We start from the raw sequence: 17,618 nt of genomic DNA, 5'->3' as shown, positions 1-17,618 counted from the left end.
TCCTACAGACAGTGGCGGCACCAGTGGGGGGGGAAGCTGGGGCTTAAGCCCCACCGGACGGGTCAAGCCCCACCAGCGGACAGAGCTCGTCAGGCAGTTGGACTAAAAAATATAATAAAATAGGCCCAAGCCAAGCCAACACTGTCACAATCAGAGAGTGTCATTATTTCTGGCCATCCAGAGGTTCCTGTTCTTAAAAAAATCACCCTCTGAAACCCTTCTCCCACCTCGGGAGTCCCCCCCCCCCCACCCAGAAAATATATCGTAGAGCCGCCACTGCCTACAGAAGCACCATACAAATGCGCCTACGACAGTGGAGGACCAGAAATTTGCCGACAGGGGAGTGCGAACCAAGGGGCTGACTAGAGCCTTAATCAGGGTCCTGGAATACTGTAACTGCCTTCCTGGTACCACCACTATCCTACAGAAACACCATACAGATACTCCTTATCAATCTAAATTCAACATCTTTCATACAACCTCCAGATTTTTATCTTTTAAATGTTAGCTGGCAGAGAAACAATAAAGAAAACCTTTCCCTTTAGTTTTTCTGATAATCACATCTGTATCGACAGCTGTGCCCATAAGCCCAGCTAACAGAAATCTACAGAAACTAAAATCTCCTTGAACTAAATCCAACCTTTTCTAGCCTCATACAATACATACTACTGTCTACGCATTTGCTTACTTTAATGTGCTCTATAAAAATCTACAGCTGTTGGAGATTTCTTTTTTTTTTTTCAATTTAAAAAAGATGTTTATGCATTTCACACTGTTATTTAAAAATATACAAAAAACATTCATAAAATTAATAAACTCAAAATTTTGATTTGGACAAGAGACCCTACAATATTTTAAGACGTTGAAGATTATACTTCTTATGGGATCAATGTTTCCATTCAAAGAAAAAACAAATTGCAATCATGACTATCATCACTTTTTGTAAATTTTTTGTTTCATATAGTAATTTTGTTGTGCAATTTCATTTTCCATCACTGAAGAGCACAACCTTGAGGAAGGTGAGAAAATTGTAGGATTGGGTTGACCACACAATTACGTTTTGACCCCTGTGAGCGTAGAGGATTTCGGTAATAAAATCTATGGTAGATATTTTTATACAGTAGGTGTTTTATGTTTTATATTCGTTACACCTTGTTGAATGGAACATTCCATCTTTCTCCTCATGAAAATATAAAATCCCATTGTACTCATAAACATTGATTATAGTACTTTATATAATTTGTTATATCTGTGACGATCAAATCCTTACTATATTATTCCTTTTTTAAGGTAGCTAACTCTATACATCATGATAAAATTATACATTTGTTAGATGTTCTTATATTTATTATAATCCCTTTGACTATATCATCATTTATAATCATTCTTTCATCAATCATCTTTTTCACATTATCATCCTTTTTCATAACCATCATTTTTATTGTTATTTTGTTTTTTATTTATACATTTTGTCATTATATTTGTCATTACCATCATAATGATTTTTATCCTTGATATATATTTACCAACATCATTATATTAATTATTCTTTCATTCTCATACATTATCATCAGTATTAAGGTTCACCATCATAAATATTTATTCATCATCATAAATATCTACGGTATTCATCATCATAAATATTTCTTCATCAACATAAATATCTCTTAAATTTTATTATTCATAATTTTATATTAGTTATTTACCATCACATTATTCATCATCAAAACTTATTAATTTATCCACTTTCTTCCTTTTTTGTATCACCATACATATTCACATTATAATATTATGAACATTATACTTATTCATCATTATAATCAATATGCATCATAGTATATTTTTCACTTTTATTTAAACTCAAATGGAAAATAAAACAATAAAACTCCCTAGTATACATTATTAAAATTACATGACTATAAGGAGAAACATAAAACAAGAAAAGATAAGACAAAAAATTTTACAAAGAAAAACAATTGAGAATGTTGCATAGTTGGAAGTAAATTTTAACTTTTTTAAATACAAATCTTACTTAAGCATTTATTATCTAAAATTATTATCTATTTTCATAATTATTTGTTTAAATACATACTCTTTATTTTATACTTATTCACCATCACATTTATGAAGTTAGATTATTATTATCACCATAACCATTTCTCCTACAAAGTAAACATTAACCACTAATATCTGCTTCAGAAAATTTAAATACATTAAGAACTATGCATTAAACAAAATATTCTATGAAAATTATTCTCACAGGCAATTTTTCAAATTTGATAACAACCACATTGTACATCGTGTTTGGAATCATTAAAGCTTGCAAATGGTTTATTTTGCCTATTTTATCCTTAAAAATATTTTAATTGACCTGAAGACAGTCGGAGAGCTTCACAGTATGGACTGCCAAGGTGTGTTTTCATTGAGGCATTGGTATCTGTGGCATGGCTTCGGTGCTGCCAGGATTCCTATAATGAACAAGTAGAGTTCGTGACCTAACATGGTTTAACTTGTCCCTCCGTCCATGTTGTTGTATTGATTGGATAATAAATTACATTTTGCTGTAATTACTTTACATGCATTGGCCGAGATTTTATTATACTTTGCTTTATGTACCTGCCGCCTCAAAATAATGATTTCAAATAAAATTAAAATTGTGTTTTTGGCCTGTTTAATGTACCTGCCGCCATGAAGAAAAGTAAATTTAAAAAGGTAAGTTTAAGAGGGAAAAAAAAACATTATCACGCCCACTAGTACCATAACATTTTCTGATAGCAAAACCTTTATTTCTTCCTCACAATTAACTATAAAACATTCATCAAACTAGTTACTTAAACTGATTACATCGCAATATTACATTCCCTGCAAAACCACGCAATAGGATCTCAGGCTACAGCTGAAGGGTATTCTCTATTACTTCTATACTTTACATACTTGCGTATTTCTTTATTAATAAATAAATTTTTAATTTTATTTTTATCCTTTTTTTTAAATGCAATTGTTAGAATTCTTAAACAAGAAATCAAATATATATATTTTTTCTTGCCCTGTAATAATAATAAAACTTTTCATTTACAATGAAAGGTCATTCACTGACGTTTCTTTCACAAGGCCATTATCCAGTACACATTAAAGAAACTTAAATATTAAATGTACAGTAGAAACTAAATTATGTTGAAATAAATCTTTTGAAATTTTTAAAAGTAGCATTTTTAGCGGTCTGGTCAAAATTATTCTGCAAATGGGTACCACGATAAGCTAGACTCTCTGAACATAATCTTTCAAAACAAAGTTTGCTGGACAAGGTATTGAAAGTTACATAAAGTAACAACGGAAGATTTTGGTTTTTACTAATTACTAACATTTTTTAATCGTATTTGTATATTGTGGGATATATAGCTTTGTTTTTTAAGTATATATTTTGTATTTATGCATAACCCTGAGGAAAAACATTGCTAAATACCACAATGTTCATGGTTTTTTCAGTTGACTAATTGACTTTTTTACTAATTATTTGATGGCTAACTAATAAAGCAATACATCTACTTAACTAATATCAGAGTATATTTCTTTACATAATCATTGGTGTTAATAAAATTCTAATGATAACAAATGATAACAATAACAACTACAAAACCCTGCTTATTAATATTATTGAGTATACAAAAAAAAAAACTATGTCAACCCAAAATCCTGAAAACCTAATATTTCTTTTTAGCCAATGGGGAACCCATCATATTACATGTATTATCGTTCAAAATGTCATTTTTTAAGTTTTAATAAATAAATTAAATATATATCCATTTTGAATTTTAGTCCCTGCTATTGTAACTACTTTACCAACCAAAGTTTGTGGTATGAGTGTTGGTTAGCAATGAACTTAGAATTAGGCCTAGGCCATACTTTAAAAAAAAAGTAATTGCCGACCTACTGATGCTGATTTTCTAAAGTCAATGATCTTTGCCAACACAACAATTTTGTTTGGCCTTATACCACAATGATAAATTTAAATTCAGATCACTTGGAAAAAAAATTATTGGTATAAGTCATGGCTAGGTACTAAATGTTTAAAAGGACAGGTAACCAATAGCTTGTTTAAAATAAAAACATATTTGTAATTTTGTAAACCATTTGCAATAACATACTTCATCTACAACCTGACCTTAATATAATAATACCTATAAACATCGCAAAATAATGATGAATAATGTAACATGGATTAATATTATCTCTATCCTTTGGTGTTAGGAAAACATAAATGGGACCGGCATATTTCCATGGACGTTAGTTGTAGTTTGAAATAATCCGTGATTTTACATCATTCTGTGTGGCCTTGCATATTACCGGTATGCATTAGCGTGCTAGTAGATGTAGCATGTCAAAGCTGTCATAATCAACGTACCAATAATAATGCAAATTTAGTTAATGTTCGCAATCTCAATTTGACTCACATCGTACAATGATTATTCTCTTTATTTCTTACATTTCATAAACTACTTTTGGGCTTAAAAATATAATTTTCAAGCCCAAAAGTAACATGCTTGGCACACACAAGAACCAGGTGTCACACCAGGTAATACCATCACCAAACCTTACAATATTTTTAATTGTTTGTTTACTTTCTGTTCTACTTAATGATTATCCTATAGTGGCTTATCCCAACTCCAGTGTTTGTGTGATAAATGGGTAACTGGAGGAATGTTCTGATATTGGTTGCACAAAACAACTATATTCCAACACACTATCTCATATTTTGTATTCTGGAACGTTTTATTCAAATACAGTATGTGATTATCATGTTCAATAGAGCCCACAAAGACATGTCAAACCAATGGCAAATACTGTATTATAAGCCAACATCTAGTTTGTGCTAAGTTTTCAATGTACTGTACTATCTCATATGGATCTGAGAAGGTTGTACAGTGTACATATTTATCAATATGAAACCAATAGCCAGGGTTAATAAAGTACATTAGTGGAAATTATTATATGAAGGTTAGATTAATGCAAGAACAAATTCCTAAGGACCTGCATGGCATATAGAATTTTGTTTGAACTTCTACACATGAACTACTAAAAAGATCAAGCTTACCATGCACTATTAAAGTATTAGTGCAGGTTTGGGATAGGTAAATAATGTTGGATATACAATGATATGTAGAGTTTTGCTTGAACATCTACACACAAATAGCTAAAGGTAGTGCAGGTTTGGGACAGGTAAATAATGTTGGATATGTACAATGATAATGTTGTGATTGACTTTAAATGATTACTAGGTCATTTATGGGATCTTGAGTCTTTTTCCATAATAAATTTTATCTAACACAGGCTAAAAAAAGTAGCCTCCAGGGAGAATGTTTCTTTAAGCAGTCTGCTCCATTTCAACATACTCAAATTGTAAATTATTAAACCTGTATGGTAGATGATTAACCAAGTATGGAGTTTAAGAAAACCTTCTAGCATGCCCAAGAAATTATTCATCTAACTAAAGCAGAATCATAAAAATCTCATAAATTATACTTGAAATTGACATATTTTACCACTGAGCAGTGTTAGCGCACTCTAACTTCTAAGTACTCAAAAATAATCACATGGGTCCCAAGCCTCTCTGATGTCGCGGGGAGTCTCCCTGAAATTGGGGCACCCCCCACCCCCGCACTCCCACAAGCAAGAATCTCCCAGAAAATAACATATAATGCAACAAACACTGAGGCTAAAATTGTCTTTAACACAAATTATGTCTCAAAATAACTTATGTGCCACAATTCTTTGTCCCATTCCAAATGTTCTTTTTAACCTAAGTTGACAAAATAGTTTCAAAGTAATATTAAAGCGCCTCAACGTCTGTTTCTTACGAACAATCTTCAACACGTTAATGTTATGTGCATGGTCTATCAAGTGTGCATTTTAAACAATGCATAAATTTGCCACCACAACTTATTAAGGAAGTATGAAATTATTCCCCATCACACTTGCTAACAATCATGTTTGTATTCTTCCTGTGTGGAGATCATAATTGATGATTTATTTGTAACTGTCTGAAAATTGATGACTATTAATAGATACTCATTTCAACTAATTTACTACTTTGCAATTGCATTTTTTTGGTTTTTTTTGTTGTAAATCATAAATTTTATTGTTGATATTTAAACAAATTCAAAATTAGAACTTTTCAGATTCTTACAAAAACTAATTAATTATGTCTTGTGTAGCATGTACAATTCAATAATAGCATTTAGATAGCATAGTAATAATATACATCATGCATTTAAATGGGTTTTTTTATTTATATTTTTTATTATCTGTGGTATCTTAATACTTTTTTTTTATTGTTTTTTTTAAATTAAAACAATATATTCTACTATTTTTAATCAATGAAATTAATTATTTGTAATTGCAATAATCTTTTAGTCTGTATGGTCTCTTTCCTTTTGATCAATTTCCATTATTGTTCCAATGTTATTGCAATTACTTGAACATTTTCCCCTTTTACACTGTAAAATCTCGAATTGAAGCCCCTTAGTTTGCAAAATTAGCCTCGAAAAGAAGCCCATCTCAAAATAGCATAGGCTTCTTTTCGAGATAGTACTCTACATACTGTACACTGTGCATGAATTTCATAAACTAAAATAAGTTAAAAACAAGCTTGGTTTATACATTAGTTTAGGTGATTTATGCCCATTGAATATACTACACAATACAAATTAATATTACAATGACCTTACTAATTGTTTAATTTTACAAATTCAAAAAATTTACAGCATTCATTTTGAAAAGAAGTCCCCCCCCCCACCTCTATACTTTGCAAAAGTAGTCTCGAAAAGAAGCCCATCTCGAAAAGTAGCCCATCTCAAAAAGAAGCCCATCCAAAGTTTGCAAAAACAAGAAGAAGCCCAGGGCTTCAATTCAAAGTTTTACGGTAGTTGATGTTTTTGAAGTTGAATTATTTGCCATGTTTAATGTTTTTTCTTTATCATGTTTGATGTTTGTTGTACTTATATTTTAATACTACTACTCAAATTCAGCTTTTAGCTGCAACAAAAAATAAGTTTAACTTTAAGCATGGTGTATCAAAAGTTTTATTATTATTATTATTATTATTATTATTATTATTATAATTATTATTATTATTATTAATGAAATATATTTAACAAATATATTCCCAAATAATTATCCCAAATACACAGTAATTAGTAGGAAAATAAGTTTCTTAATAATGTATAATTCCTGTGAGAAGAAAAGAACACAAATTTGGATCTACTTACATTTACCCTCAAAATATACAAATCACATTACTTTTTGCGATCCTATAAAGCCGGATACACATTGCGATTTTGAGGAGAACGCAATGCACACACAACGGATCATTTCTAATGATGATCTGCTCAAACTGCCACAGGCAATCAACAGACGATGTCATCAATTGCTCAGAGAGCGAAGGTGGATTCGTCATGCAACCATTCGCTAACACAGTGTGCACCCAGCTTAACTTTCAAATAAAACTTCATTGTACAGTAGTTTATTGATCAAAAACTTTTATATTATGTATTTGATTGATTGATTGATTGATTGAAACCAATAAAAATGTCAACAGATTCTATTTATATCAAAATATTCTGAAAAAATTAAAAAATTGACAACACAATATATTGCTATGTTAATATTTCTTTCAATTTCCTACATTTATGTCCATGTTACTTGCTCTACAAATGTTGGGTGAATTAAAATTGGAGACAATTTTTGCTCTACTTTATAGCTTCAAAGCAGGAAAATGTAAAACTAAGATATTAATATTTATTTTCAATATGTATTTTGAAATCACTATCCAGTAACAAAATTTTACTAAACCATTTTCTAATGTATCAATATACCAAACTGTATAACTATTTAATCATCAATTTTCAAGCATTTCTTCTTTAAATACATCTATAGCACAAAACTCAAAACTCACCGGTTGCTGATTTTGTAGTAAGTAATACATTCAAATTTAACAGTTGGAAGGGATATTCCTTTTTTAGATCACAATACCAGTTCCTCACAGAAATCACAAAGCCTACAGTATGTTTTATATGCACCCGTTGTGGAACGTCATCAAGATAGGAATGACACAACCTTTAACATTGGAAACTAGTCGAACAAGGATCAAAGAGTCATTATATAATCTACGAAGCAGGTCTTAGGGATTACTGAAAGATCCAATCTGATAAAAACTTACTTCGCTACCAATGCTCCCTCATATTTACTATCAGGCTTCTCAGGTGAAATAATCTGGATTATATTTGGAGTTGAGTTAAGAAACCAAACTGACAAGGTTAGAATTTGATCAAATATTTCATGATTTTAAATCTTGTTTGATTCATTCAATATTCTATTTAAGACTTGATTTGCGCCAACTGTTATGAAAGACTTACTAAATAATTATAACATTCTATCAAAACTTCTGATTTTCATTTAAATTACAATGCATCACATTTTTCCTTATCCCTTGATTTTGTTGTTGAAAGACTTGTAAACCTATTCCTGAAAAACTTATTTAAAATAAATTTTGATAAAAAGTAGAGCAATACAAAGGTCAAATTCAAGTCCAAATAAAATTGTGTTACATTAAAGAATTTTCAACATTGAGCCTGTCAACTTTGGTTTAGTTCTGAGAGGTGGGATGCGTGGTGTCGCATGAACCTGGGATCAGAAATCATAAACCATGTGTTTGAATCCGTTGTAACCTGATACAGGAATTCGACAGAAGCGCATGAATTTAAAGAAATGACAATTTAATCCATGAGAAATCTGCAAAGCGATGACAGTGTTAAAAAATGCATACATTTATACGAAGTAAAAGATCTTGTGAATTTTTTAATAGAAATTTACATTCATGCTGACCAACGAAGAGTATAGAATTTAAAACTATGATTATTCATCAAAAATGTTAAGAAACTCATGTCAAAGCAGCCACTCCATCCATCATTGTCATTATAATTATTTGTTACTTTCTATTTTTAACTTAAATGTTATCTAGAGCAAAATTGATAATAAATTCATGATACATTCATTATGGTTGCCTTGATCCTAAGTTGAGAAAGAAAGCTATACGTCATTATAAAATAATAAGCAAATATTCCTCTTTCTTCTATTTATTGTTTTTTCTTTTTTAATTGTTTCTTCAAATATTAATAAAGCACATTTATCGAATGGAAGATTAAACACATAGCTTTAAACTAATTATCCACAGTAACTATTTTTTTTTTCTTTTTTTTCGATAATCACAAATTTCAACTTTTAAACAAATTTATATGTAAATATTGGTGCACGTCTTTCCAAGTATTATATATTTTGATTATAAGTTTGATAATGTTTTTGTATGTACCAATGGAATTTGAATTTCCAACATTTTATGATATAACAACAAAATATTATGTTATTTTCATGATGTTATTGATTTCTATGTTCAAATTTCCATTTTCAAAAATAACAAGAGTTTTTGAGTAACACATCATGAGGGAAAAAAACAAAAAAGAATTTTAATTTAATTTAATTCACTTGCCATGTGTGTACAGTACACATACCGCTGGTTTTGAGATCCTATCTGAGAAAATTTGGTTCTATTTATGTTCTTACTGAAAAAAAACCATATTATACTACCAACCAAATCATAAGTAATGAAGTCTTAAACCACGCTGATGTTAATGCCATCCCCACCCCCTCCCCTTCTTATTGCTCTAACAGTCGCCAAAAAAACACTGCCAACAGGAATGTTAGTAAAAATTTTATATTTCAACTTGATAATTGGAGCATATTACAAAAATTAAAAAACATTATTTATAAAGAATCTGTAAAAGTACAAGTAATAATGGATTCTGTAAATATAAAAATTAATGTATGCCAATGTAAAATGTATTTTCTGTAAAACATAAGTTATATAAAACATTATTTATATGGAAATGTCACAGACATAACGTCTCTGCATACATTGCTACAATTTGAGTGATAGCTTGCAAAAAAAAAATATGAGTGATTGAACAACTCAAGCAGATTAGCCAATATTCTATCAGAATTTAGAAGAACTCGGGCAATCGTGACCTAGCCACCAAAGTCTCTGTTCTTTAATAACTGTATCACTCTGTCGGAAATGTGTACTGGATTTCAATCATAATGTGGCAACTGTTTACATACTTTTCCATTTAAACTCAATTTATTAATCTTCCTTCCTAATCATTATATTTCTGGCCCATCAAGCCAACCTGATTATGGAACCTTGATGATCTATAAACCAATTTAATTCTCTTGGGAAATAGAGGGGTTTTCTTGGGTCATGAAAAATATCTCTGTACATGAAATATTCTAGTTGACTAAGTAACACCCGGAATAAACCCTTGGTCTGACTAGGAACGCTACCCTTCCTTAGGATTCTACCTTCACCAATGGTGTAAAAGGCCCAAGACCCTTAGGTAAGGCTATATTGGGCTAGAGTGTGGAAATGTTCATAGAGGCCTGTTTGCTCCATTGTTTTAGTGGTTTGAGGCCCATTTTCATGTTTTTGACACATTCTACTCATTATGGGGCATGGCTCAGCCAATTCGGGGTCCACAGTCTAATAAAACATGCTGTTGAACATGCAGGACCCCTTAAGATCTGAGATGCCTGCCTATAGCACGTGAGAGCTCGCAGTTATGGGGCATGGCTCAGCTGATGAATATGCAAGGACCAAGATCTGAGATGCCTGGCTTTAGCCTGTGAGAGCTTGCAGGTGTTACGACACTGTCCTTCACTCTAAGTTCAACAAGTTCCCATCCCACATGCATAAATTTGAGTCAATTTGTATGCAAGGTTTATATTCAGGTTGTTGGTAGTCATTACGTCTCTACATTAAATTTAGAATTCATACAAGTGAGGACTCCTCACATTTGTATATCAACCAATAGAGTACTGCAGTGTTACGTCATGATACCATGCGATACTACTCCGTTGCTATCGTTGCATAAAGCGTTCAACCGAACGCCATTTACTTCAATGGCAAACCATTGATCCCAATTTCTAACGTAATTATTAAGATGTTGTATCATACTTTTTCTTTTTAAATTTAATTGATGATTAAATGTGTGTTCGATAACTAATATAATGCGAGCTTTTGTGTTTTTAGTATATTTTGATTTTAAAATGCCTATTCCAGAAAGCCTATGAAGTCATTCAGGAGTAATGAACGGTAACTAACGTCTGTTGACAACAGAGAGCGCCACCTGGTGTCATGACGACACGACTGTGGTACTCTATACTTAAAAAGTCTTCACAACAACAATACTGTAGTTTAAAATTCTAAGGTTAGGTTAATTGATAGGCTGATTAACCTGAACTAACTTTGATTTTTTCCACTCTCAGTCTTCGGTTACCATCCCCCATTGAATAAAATAAAATAAAAATTGCTTGCCTATGTGCTCTCAAACATTATAAAAACTTAATTTTTAGCTGTAAGGGTTACCATCATAAAATAAAGTTGCAAAAAATAAATAGCGTAGTTCCTATGAACACACAATTAGGCCAACTTTTGGGGGGGGGGCTGATACCCAGGAAATCCCATTTACATTCAAAAGCAATTTTTCCAGCACTGCATGCCTATTATTCAAAGCCAATCTTTGATTTTTTTTTTTGAAAGTATCAATATAAGTCAGCTAAACTACTCATTCAAATTATACCCTGAACTTTTGCCCAAAGAAATGCTGGTATGTAAAATTGAGCTTAAAGTTGTGGGTGGGCTTATCCCAGAGAAACTAGGGTGTATATATAAAATAAAGTTTTTACATCAAACAAGTAGACTCACTGATTAAGCAAACACCTTTGACTGCGTACAAAAAACAACAAATATTTTTAAGAAAATTGTGGAGCTTTCTGTCTCAGGTGATCATTATTTTTACATAACAGTTGACAAACTGTTAAATTTAGAAGATATAATTCAAATTTGTACATCATAGCTTCGAAGGTGCCGCAAGGATTTGGTCCTTGGGCCAATCATTTTCAATTTGTTTGTAGCCAATATTCCATTAGCAATTAAGTCTAATTTACGTCAATACTGAGATGATACGTTGGTTTTATGGAAAAAATTTGGTCAACAAGGGATCAATGCGTTCTTCAAAAAGACATTGACAACATTTGCAAGTGGTGTAATAAAAACAAATTAGGTTTAATAATAGTAAGTTCTAGTTTTTGATTTAAATACAATTTAATTCTAAGAACTAGAGTCACGCATTTATACATCCCTCTGCAGGGAACTTGATTTTTTCCCAAAGTCAGAACTGAATCTGGCAGAAAAAGATTTAATTTTAGGGGTTCTCAAATTTGGAATGCAGGGGATAGTTAATTCTTTTTTATCTTTCTTCAATTTTAATGTTTTTTTATATTTTGTGTTCAATGTGATTTTTAATATTCTCTCTTGGAAAACAGTAACATTTTACTAAAGAGGTAACCCAGTAAAAAGAATAAATAAATATAATAAATACAATAGTTACAGTGACTACATAATATTTTTACTGAAAACATTAAAATATTGAAATATGATTTTGAATTTTGAAATCAATTTTGGAATACTGTAACTTGCTTATTTTGAAGTATATATTTAAATTACCAATTTAGAAATAAGTTGTGTTTATAAAATGTTAACCGTAATTTCTATCATTATCTGAGATAAAATTAGGCTAAACATTTTTTAAATACATAACAAACCCAATTTAATTTTTAAATTCATTTCTATGTATAACATGTTTCTGTTACTTAAAATAAGTAGGTTATTTTAAAATTGACTATCTTGAAAATTTAATATCATTAAAATTTTATTAAATAATATACTGACATTTTGTGTTTGAACCTACCAGGTATCCACCTGTACTCCTGGGTGGAGAGAGACAACTGTGGGTAAAGTGCCTTGCCCTAGGACACAAGCAAAATGCACAGTGAGGGTTTGAACCTCCGACCTTAAAGTTCAGAAGCAGAACCTCAAGTTCTGCGCCAAACCACTTCTACTTTTGTGGAGACAATGTATCTGCAAATAAATGTCTGCATATTGTTTATTTTCCGTTCTTTAGGTACAAGTAAAATTACAAGTGTTAAGTCAATTTGGAAGGAAACACTGATATAAAAAGAATATCAAACAACTCATACTGTGAGGCATCGTAATCCACACAGATATTTCACTTCAAAAGGAAGTCTGCATGCACATGCTGTATGCTTAACATTATCATGATTACTGAAGATTCTTTTACAAATTCATTTCAGTCTTGCATTCTTATAGTAATTTGTTTCATCCCTAGCCTAAGATTGCTCTCTGTTTCTCTGGAGAGAAAAAAGAGAGAGAAGAGTGTAATCTTTGGCCATTTCAACCCCAAAAAATCACTTAACAATTAATAATTAAGCTGATGATGTGAAAACATTACAATAAGCATTGACTAATGACACGATTGCCTGTAAATAGTACCTAGCTCTAGGTTGAATAAGAATCAACTTTAGTTATAAGGCTGGCTGAACAGCAGGACACGTGGGTACCAGGTAACAGCTGAGTCAACAACTCCCAGGCCTAACATACCGGTACAGTAGTTCCTTTCCATGACAAGCATGTAAAAAGTCATTCTCGCAATACTTTTCAAGAAAAAACAATTGAAGTTTTATGCCTAAAATCCTGAGTCATAATTCATAATTTTTTAAAGAGGTTTAATTATTTATTATAATACTTTTGAAAATTTTTCATAAATATTATAATTATTAAAATATTAAATAAATAAATGTTGTTTAATTGCATGGGCATTGCTAGGGAGTTCAGGAGTTTAATGCAAACAAACAACCTAGATTGATTTTGCAAACTACAATACAAGAAGAGCTAGGTAGTGTAGCAATTACAGTGAAAACATTGTTGAGATAGGGTAACAATTTTATTTAAAGCAGGTTTAGTCTCAAACTAACTACGGTACTTTTTAAACTTCACAAAATATTTTTTATCTTGATAAGGGACTACACCAGGGGTGGCGCCAGGATTTACCCGACAGGTGGGCCGAGGTCCCTGATGGAGGGGCTGATGGTCCCGATAAGGGGTTAGATTCCCTCGACGAAAGCAAAGAGGCCGTGGTCGACCTTCGATTAAAAGGTTTTGAAAGTAGTCCAGGGGGGGCGAAACCCCGAATATTTTGACAATTTAGGGGTTTCAAAGGCTTATTTAATAGATTTTAAAGTTTACTAATATGTAGAAAATACATATAATATGTTTTTTCCCCGACGAATTGTGCTTTTTCTCACTTAGTGTTTTCTTTTTCACCAAATTCTGTCATTTTACACTCAAAATCAACACAGTTTAAGCCATCCCCATGCCTGAGTAATGAACATAGTATGAATACTGTACTATAAGGGCCTCTGCTTTCAAACACTCTTGCTTAATTACGTGTTAAGCAGTTGTTGCTTGAACATTATCAAAACATTAAATTTTATCTCAAACGGAAGAAAAAGTGGTAATATTATAACATTCACCATTAAACCAGGAGCTAGCCTTGGGACAGATGAGAACTTGCATTCTGTTATAAGGGTTTTAAAAGCATTCAATCGATTATAAGTTTGAATGCCATTTACTAAGCCGTTTTCATGTGCAATTTAAGGCTATCAGTCATGCGCCTGAATCAAGTTGAGCTAGTTCAGAAATTTTAAGTGTGAACTAACCTGTTATGAAATCACTCTTACCCCAAATATCTGAACCCAGGCATGGTAACCATGTTTACCTTTTGTTGACACTGGGTTTACCAATCTACTTTTCTTAAGTCTGTAATCACTGTTCAAGATTTGACCAATCAATTCGTGTCATGTCAAAATGTTATTTTTCCTACATTTCTATCTATATATTTGTATTAGTAAAATGACAACATTTTGATAGTACTTACAGTAACTAAATTTTATTGGTTTTTTTAAAAAAAAAGGAAGAAAAAAAAGAAGAGACAAAAATGATCATAGTGAGAAAAATAAATACAAAACAAAATCAGAAATACTTCCATAAACCCACCCCACCCCTAAAAGCAGAGAATAACCCTTTAAGTATGAAGGCTTGTTTCATTTAAACATAATCCTGATGATGCTTCAATATTTTAAAAAATGTACTGAAATACGATGGATTGTATCAATCTTTTCTGCATTTTTCACTACTATCTTTTTCAAAACAAATAAAATGATAATCATTTATTTATGTTCATTTATTGGATTTAGCAAACCGTACGCCTAAGTTGCTTTAGGCTAGCGAGTCCCTCCTGTGCATCTATGGCTATGTTTATATATTCAAGCACAGACTCATCAAGAGTTAATGCTTGTCATTGGCTTTTTGAGGACCTCAAAAGGATAGGATGACTTTCACTCTTTCCAAACACTGTTCAGATATTTGAAACTGATACAGTGTACCATATTGAATGGTTATTACTGTGTCATAGGCAACTGATATGCTTTATTGGAAAATTATTTCATTTTAACTCAGAATTGTATTATAATTGGACTATATTATTTATAATATTGTATTTTTACTGTAATGAGTGATATCGACAGACTTTTTGTTATTATGATTACCGCTTTTGTGTCCCTGCCTGCTCATTTAATTTATTGTATTTGTATTCCATATAATTGATGCGGTTTGGCGCAGTGAGAAGGATTTAGTTTCCCAACCTCAAGGTCGGGGTTTCAAACCCTTGCTGTACATTTCACTTGTGTCATTAGGCACTTTATCTGCATTGCTTCTCTCCACTCAAGAGTATAAGTGGGTACCTAGTACTGTAGGTTAAATGCCAAAATGTGCTGATTAGCTGCTGCAACATTATGAAATACTGCCCCAGGGAGCTTGAGTTTGTGTTTCATAGGCGTTTAATCCAATGACCGGGGTAATGATAATGTGAAGTGCATAGAGGGCTTAACAATATGCGCTATATAAGTCTACCATTATTATTATTATTATTATTATTATTATTATTATTATTATATGTACCACCATTGTAATGTACTTTATTTTTGGCAATTTGGCCTAAAGAATAAGAATAATTTCTGTGGTTTTTTTTACTATGTAGAGAATATAGTTTAATGAATAACTATGTTGTCTTGCATTGCAGTCTTAACATTGAAACAAACTTAAGATAGAAATTATATCTTTAATAAGCTTAAAATAAAATACCCCATGGCAATTAAAATGGTGTTTCCATGGCTTTCCTTAAGATGTTCTCTGACAACATTCTCACAACCAAATTTCCTCTCCTATATCTTCAGTGAATGAACAAACTGCATTAAAGATACAGTAGTAAAAGAATTTAACTGACATTTACATTTTTTTTTCTTCTTCCAAAAAAATATATATGACTTACAGTAGAAGTATTTATATAGTTTTCAACAAAAATGTTGAAATCTTTGCTTGTTTTGAATTTATCTGTATCATTATCTATGAGAGAACATTTTCGAGGTCTCATCACGAAATGAGACGCATATATATTCACCAAAATATGTCAAAGGCAACATTTTTACAAAATTTTGATTTTAATGTTTTCGAATTATTTAATACTTATATTTTATGATTGTGTACTTTTTAATTGAATTTTCTTACTAAAACAGTGTTCTCTGTGCATATTCTGTAATTCTAGTCCTATTATTTGTACAGGTTAGTTTATCTTTGAGGCCGATTTTCTCAAAACCTGGTTCTCATACAGCTAAACTTTAAATGCTAACATCTCTGGATCTCTTTATCCTAGGGAAGCCATTCAAAGATCAAATTAAAGCTTATAATGTGATCTAACAAAATATAATATAAACTCATTTTTTGATTTTCTAACGATGAGACTTATTTTGTAGTGAGACCTCACATATACAGTATAATAAGCTAATATGATGACGACAGGATAAACATTCTAAAACGCTGAAGACGGGAAAGAAACATTCTATAACCTAAATGGATCAGGGAAAAAGGAAGCTGCGCCCAAGTGTTCATCACTTGTACCAAAAATCATTCTACTCTAAAGTTAAGACTATAAAACATGTTGTGATTGCATAGTGTAAACCAACATCCATTTTTAAATACAAAACTGCAGGCACTAAATATGTCTGAAGCAGCATGAGGTTATACAATTTACAAGACAAGGCAATGCTAGGCCATATTTAGCCCTGGTCGCTGGATCCAAAATTTTGGCAACCCGACAAAAAGTGCAACTTCCGCTGTTGCCACTGCAGGGAGTACTGTAGATCAAATCATGTTGCAATACATTTTAGGCCATATGAAATTAATGCCTAGTTTCACGTCCCCGTTACATGTACAAATGGTTTTTTTTTTACCATTTGTTATTTTTATATGTGCTTACATTTTATTGTGCCTGTTACATGTATTTTTTTTTTTCTTATTTTTATAATATTTACAAACTTTGTCAATGCAACAAATTTCTTTTTTGGACCAATAAAGTTTTCAGTATTTCAGTATTTTTTTAAAAACTGAAAAAATGGTCGATGTTAACAACAAATGGAAACAATGTTGAGTTGCTTCGATCATACACTCACTGGTTTGTGCAATCAGTGGCTGGATTGATAGACTACTGTACAATACAATGTTTATTTTGGGCATCAGCGGAAAATTTCTGATTTTT

The 17,618-nt window shown here is 31.4% G+C and overlaps 1 long non-coding RNA gene across 1 annotated transcript in view; it reads right to left on the bottom strand.

Moving 5' to 3' along the window:
• Positions 1 to 2,001: 2,001 nt before the first annotated feature.
• Positions 2,002 to 17,618, bottom strand: part of LOC117125545 — a 51,657-nt gene continuing 36,040 nt past the window's right edge. The window contains exon 3 of the long non-coding RNA XR_004448141.1: positions 2,002 to 2,468. This is a non-coding gene — a long non-coding RNA (uncharacterized LOC117125545). The remainder of the gene's footprint in view (positions 2,469 to 17,618) is intronic.

Source organism: Anneissia japonica, unplaced genomic scaffold (assembly GCF_011630105.1).
Source record: "Anneissia japonica isolate Jap-2015-1 unplaced genomic scaffold, ASM1163010v1 scaffold7731_len1735946_cov199, whole genome shotgun sequence".
NCBI classification, from domain to species: domain Eukaryota; kingdom Metazoa; phylum Echinodermata; class Crinoidea; order Comatulida; family Comatulidae; genus Anneissia; species Anneissia japonica.
The sequence above is the reverse complement of the archived record's forward strand: the minus strand, read 5'-3'. Positions and strand labels throughout refer to the sequence as shown.